Source organism: Agelaius tricolor, unplaced genomic scaffold, assembly GCF_023055355.1.
Source record: "Agelaius tricolor isolate 1412-34295 unplaced genomic scaffold, bAgeTri1.0.p SCAF_7, whole genome shotgun sequence".
NCBI lineage: Eukaryota > Metazoa > Chordata > Aves > Passeriformes > Icteridae > Agelaius > Agelaius tricolor.
In genome coordinates, this window is record NW_027269267.1 from 30,132,093 (window position 1) to 30,138,092 (window position 6,000).

Below are 6,000 nucleotides of genomic sequence, written 5' to 3' on the forward strand. Positions count from 1 at the left end.
GGACTTTATATGTATGCATGTACATCTATACATGTACGTGTAAATGTATACATATGTATATACATATATATATATATATGTATATGAATGTTTTTACATATACATTAATGTTTACATATGTATGTGTGTATAAGCGTATGTATTTTGCCATTACCAAATGCAGCATAGGTGCCTCTACCACATATACGAAAGATAGCATACTGTTCAGAATTACTAATTAAAACTCTATTAATTTGGAAAGTTAAAACAGTGCATACTGTATACATATATGTATGTATATGCCTAATATAGAAAATAAGTATATATTATATTATATTATATTATATTATATTATATTACATTAGTATATTATATATTCAATATATAAAATAATATATAATATATTGTCCATATGTTTCCACCTCTCAAACATGTGATAGTCATAATCTGATTTATGTTATTAACAGATACACATTCTATTAATTCAGGCAGTTAAAATTACACACTGTATAAGCATATATGATCACTCATACATATATTCTCATATATATGTATATAAATATACGACTGATAATATATGTATGTGTGTGTCAGTATGTGTTGCAAATATTGAACATGTGACTGGCAAAATCCTCTTTCTAAAGGCACTGCGATCTGATTCCATCAGATACTGCTGAGCACCAGGTTTCTGTATTTCCTGAAAGAATCAATCTCACCCGAGATTTACTCATGACTTCATCACTTATGAGTAAGACAGTATTCCAAAGCTCAAACTCATAAAATCTTTAGAGCACACCATTCTGCATGCCTCTATAGCAAAGCATGTCTTTCTTGGCTTCCAATAAAACTAAAGCAGGAAGTAGGAGTTATTTTTTTCCACAAATGTATCAGTGGCTACTGTGTCTGTAGGGTGTTAAAGTTCAGAATCAATTAGCTGAATATCTGTAATTGTCATTTACCTTCAGAACCTGAAAAAAGGTCACTAAGCCTGTGGTTTGAATGACAAATTTTAAGACATTATATTAATAAAAAAATGCTCTTTATCCACACTGCAGTCAGGAAAACATATTTTAATATCAAACCATTATATACATCATCTCTCTAACTTGATGCAATATCTTCATATCTTCTTTTATTTGTTTTATTAGATTCTCTGATATAAGAGAAACACATAAATATTGCAAATTCTGAGGACATTTCCTTTATATGGAAAAGGAATACAAGAAGAAAATGATCTTTCATTTTTGAATCTCCTTGTCCCAGTCAGACTATCCATAAGAAGAGAAGTCTAACCCTCAGGTGAAGGTGATAGCACTATTTGTTATAAATAATAAATTTAATTTAGTCTAAAATTACAAGATCTGTAATGGTACTCGCATGTTTCATTTTATGACCTTTTCTGCAGATAAAGAAAACCTTTCTGAAAAATAAGGTTATGAAAGCATCAATACCTGCTCTCCTAGGATCCCCTCTATCTGCAGGATGCTGCACTGAACTGAGACTTTTATTCAGTGCTGGTGAGTATTGACAAGAGCAAGGTATCCCATCGACCCTTTTCTCTAATATCACCTCATAATTCTGATCTATGCTGGAATTCATACCCCATCCAATAACACAGCCAAAATACACTGTAGAGCAGGGAACTGAGCCACTGTGCAGCAGCCCTGCAGGTGCACCAGCCACCAGACCAATGTTTGGACATTTTTGAACAGCCTGAGGAATTTCACTTTGCCATAAGAGGGGAAGGAACACTATGAGTGGGAAAAGACTGAGTCATACAAAAGTGGAGGAAGGTCCATTCTCATGGAAAATGTTCGTCATTGCTGCCCTGTTCATTACAGGCAGTGAGGGATGACAGAACACGGCTGCTGCATGCTGGCAGAGACAGAGAGATGCCTCAGCACCCAGGTCATGTGCTTTTAGTCACAAAGTTTCACTCACACACAGGAAAACAGACCCTTCCTTGGGGCACCATCCAGATATTTGCCATTATTTGTCCTCTTGCTCTCCTCAACTCCAAAAATAAAAGGGCACAGACAGCAGAAATCCCTCTAGATCTGACACTGCTGTGGGTCTGGTTAATAGGCTAACTTTCTTTTTATATTAAGAAAATGAGAAGTTGGTAAATGGGAATTTTAAAAAATGATGGAAAGATGTCATTAATCTTGAGCCTGGAGACTTACATGCCAGTAGTCAAAAGTGAAATAATGCATTGACACAGACCCCAAAACACTTGAGACAATAACAAAAAAAGGTATTGAGATTAATTAGAGATGATAGCCTATTATTAAACCAAACTAATATATTTTATGGATGGATTGTGTAAATGAGACTATCCACCATTTGAACAGGAATTGCCCTTACAGAATAGAATGATGCAGTGGGGGAGTGGACCCTATTTGACTTTGGACCCAGCTGAAATGGTTGCAGTGAAGCTTAGCATGGTATGAGGTACTGAAGTGCTTGTGAAGATTCTGGCAGTATTTTGACACATGCCACTTTTCATTGCCACCAGTCCTGGTCCCACAGATGCTGAGGGTTTCACCACAGGTGGAAGGTCTTTGAATCCAGGCAGAGCTTTGCCTAAGACAGCAGAATGGGGTATGATATTCTTGTTACCTCTGCCTCACCTAGGTAGGCTGTGTGAGACAGCAGCAACAGCTTCATTTCCCTGCACTGCCCTTCGCATTGTTCCCAGCCCTGCAGGTGTCTGTGCAAGAAGCAGCTTCTCCTGAAGCCATGACTGGGGACCTCTCCATACAGAGAAAAATATCCCTGAGCTTCAGTGCTGCCCAAGAAGGGGAGGGAGGGGGCTCAGGGAGAGCTACAGGGGAGACGTGAAGGTGTGTTGCTGGCGCCGCGGTGTCTCGTCATGGCTCTGCGCCTGACAGCTCAATGCATCTGCTTCCACTTCAGAACAATTTTCTGTCAGGTCGCTCCGCACCATTTCAGTGACAGCACAAACAGAGAGCACGTACGCCGCACTTGCCTGATTCCAGCTGATCCATAGAGGACCTTCCCAGAGAGCCCCCAGCGCTGCCTCCCTGCCCGCGCTGCGCCGAGCCATCTGCGCCTGGTGCGCTTTCATCTCCTTAATTCTGCTCGCAGGCATTGTCTGGTTTGCCAGATACAGTGCTAACAGCATTTCACGTGACAAAGTGCATGTTATTTCATACATCAAGATGCTAACTCACATGATTCAGTTTGTTTACCTTTTAATCCTTTTATTGATTATTACTGAGCCCAGGGTACCCACAGAGAGCTGTTTGGGAAAGGGAGGCATTGGCACATACACCACACAAATTTGGAGTAGCTTGAGTGGTTCATACAAGTGATAGGACAGTTTAGTTTTACTTTTGCTAGAGTAGGCACTGGGACTTTGTCATTGTAAGCATGGCATTGAGTTACAGGGTTGTATGTTGTCTGTGTTTATAATTCCAGCTTTATCTTTTTAGTAGCAAAGATCAGTCTATTGCTATTATAAAAACTTTGCTTTCACAATAAAAAGAGTAATAAGTAATTTGAAAAAAATGAGAATTTTCACTTTATCATAAATTTAGCTCCGTATTTTAGGGATTTTCTAAAAATTATGAAATGATATTTTCATATTTGATGTTCTGACCCATCTTGGTCATCAGAGAAGCATTCTGGAAAGTTAATGTGACTATTCCACTAACTGGATCCTCTACAAGAAATGTTTTAGGTCTTCTCTTGTAAACATGATCAAAAATCAAAATGGTTGGAGGGGAAATCATAAATATACTAACAAATATTTGTCCGTAATTTTCATTGCTGTTCTAGTTTGACAGAAAATTTCAGCAGATAAAAAATTAAAAAAAAAATACATTCTATTGCTGATGTTTTATTTTGGTGGAAATTAGCCCTGTGCAGGGAATTTTGCATACTTCTTGAACTTTCCCTGACACAGTCCATATAGCAGTATTGTAAAATCTGTGCTCCTTCTTCAGAAGAAAAGTATACATTTCACCATTCTTCCTAGTAAATTCTCCAAAACTTTTTCCAGTTTTCCCCAAAAATATTTTCCCCTAGTGCACAGGAGACAAACACAGACTACCTTTTTGAAATACATCAGAGTGTTACTAAAATAAATTTGTAAAAAAGTCTAATATTCCCATTAGAAAAGGGAAGGAAGTTTCTGGGCTATATCAGGCAGAGAGGTGGCTCATCTTGACATCTGCAGCTGTATGGGAATCACAATTACACAAGGAAAGCCTGGGCCCGTAGTGCATGCAACCATGATGTTCTTGGAGTTAAGTGAAAATACACATCAAAGAGAGGACATAGATTTTTTTTTTCACTTGTTTAGAAGCAGCCTCATTGAAGATTTAAGGATTATAAACATGCTTGACTGAGAGTGGTTTTCTCTAGGAGTGGGGGCTGGTCACTCACCTACATGCATTATGTTAACAATTGTTTCTCAAAACCTATTCCATTAGGGGTTAGACTCTTTTATAAGGGCTGTGTCATCAGGGCCTTGGCTGAATAACTCTGTCTCTAAATCCATTAATTAGTGAATTAATATCTCAACTATCAAATGATTTATTATCTGAAATCAACACTCCATTTAGGATGTGTTTTTCCATAGACTTTTCCAGGACTGCTTAGCAACCATCCCCATAAACCAGGTCCACCAGAGGCATTATACCTTGCTCATGTGGGCACTTTAATGGCAGCAATTTAGCTCTGCAGGTCTGAACTTTGGTTAGCCATTTTAAGGCCCTAGCTCTGTTAGCAGGGGACAGGTACCATCAGCTTTCTAATATTCCAGGACTCCAGGAATGGTAGAAGCAGCGGATTGCCTGGCAATAGATGCAGAACATGAGGAAAGGAGCATAACTATTTTTTTAGCCTTCAAAAGAAGCCCCATTAATGAAGTGCTGAATTCAGAGTGATGAGCTCTGCTTTTCTGGGGTTTCCTTAGGCCACACTCAGCAGCCATCACAGCACCAGCACAGTTATTCCAGTGTGAAGCCCTGAGGGAGCAACATGTTGCTGCTTCTGTGGATTACAGGCAACCACCTCCCCAAAGCCAGGACTAATCTGGGCATCAGAGTAATTGCACCCATGTGAACACTCTCCTAAAGACTTTTCCTGAGGCTTTCCCCAGCCAGCAGCTGTGTACACAGCACTCTGCTCACCATGAGTAAGCATCTCCAGCAGATCCAGCCAGGAAGATCTGGAGAGCCTTTGTGCCTCGCACCAAATAACTGAGAGGTTTCAGCAGCATGGCAGGGCATCAGAATTAAATATCATCCCAAAGAACAGAAAAGGGACCTGTCATAATCTACTGCAGGAGGGCTAAGTGAAGTTTCTAACTCCAGAGGGAACCCAGGAAGACTAATAACCCATGAAGTTGATTTCTGCTATTGCTTCAAAGTGAAGTGGCCTTCTGTTCATAAGACAGGCAAAATCAAGAGTCACCCAGAGAGTGATTGTACTGTTTTTTCTTTTATTACTTCTGTTTGAGGTGATCTGGATATCACTGAAAAATTACATTGTTGGTCACATTTGCTGAAAGTCTAGAATTCAACATGACAGGCTGGTCTCCTTCTCTTAAGTCTTAGAACAATCTAATTGCTTAATAGCTAAGCAACATGTTTAATGTTTAAACAGTAAATCCCCTCTTTAGCTCACTCTGCACCAGGACACTTAGTCATTGAATGATTTCAGAGGCTGTGTCCCCATGCTGGCTGTCAAAAGTAGCCACTGTTCTCAAGCTTAGCACCTGTCACTGCCATGAATACAGAAATACTAATTTAAATGTTTAACTTCGGGGGCGAAGAAAGTTAATGACTAAAAGAACACTTCCAGTTTTAGCCTTACAGTGCCATCAACAACAATGAGAATTTTCCTTTGAAAGCAGAGTTTGATATATTATGACAGATAAGATAAACATATTTCTTAACTCTCTCCCATGAGTTCAAGTTGGAGGGCTGAAATTGGAGGGTGAAGTGATTCCTTTAGTGCTGTAACCCATATTTACAACTCTGACAACCTTTG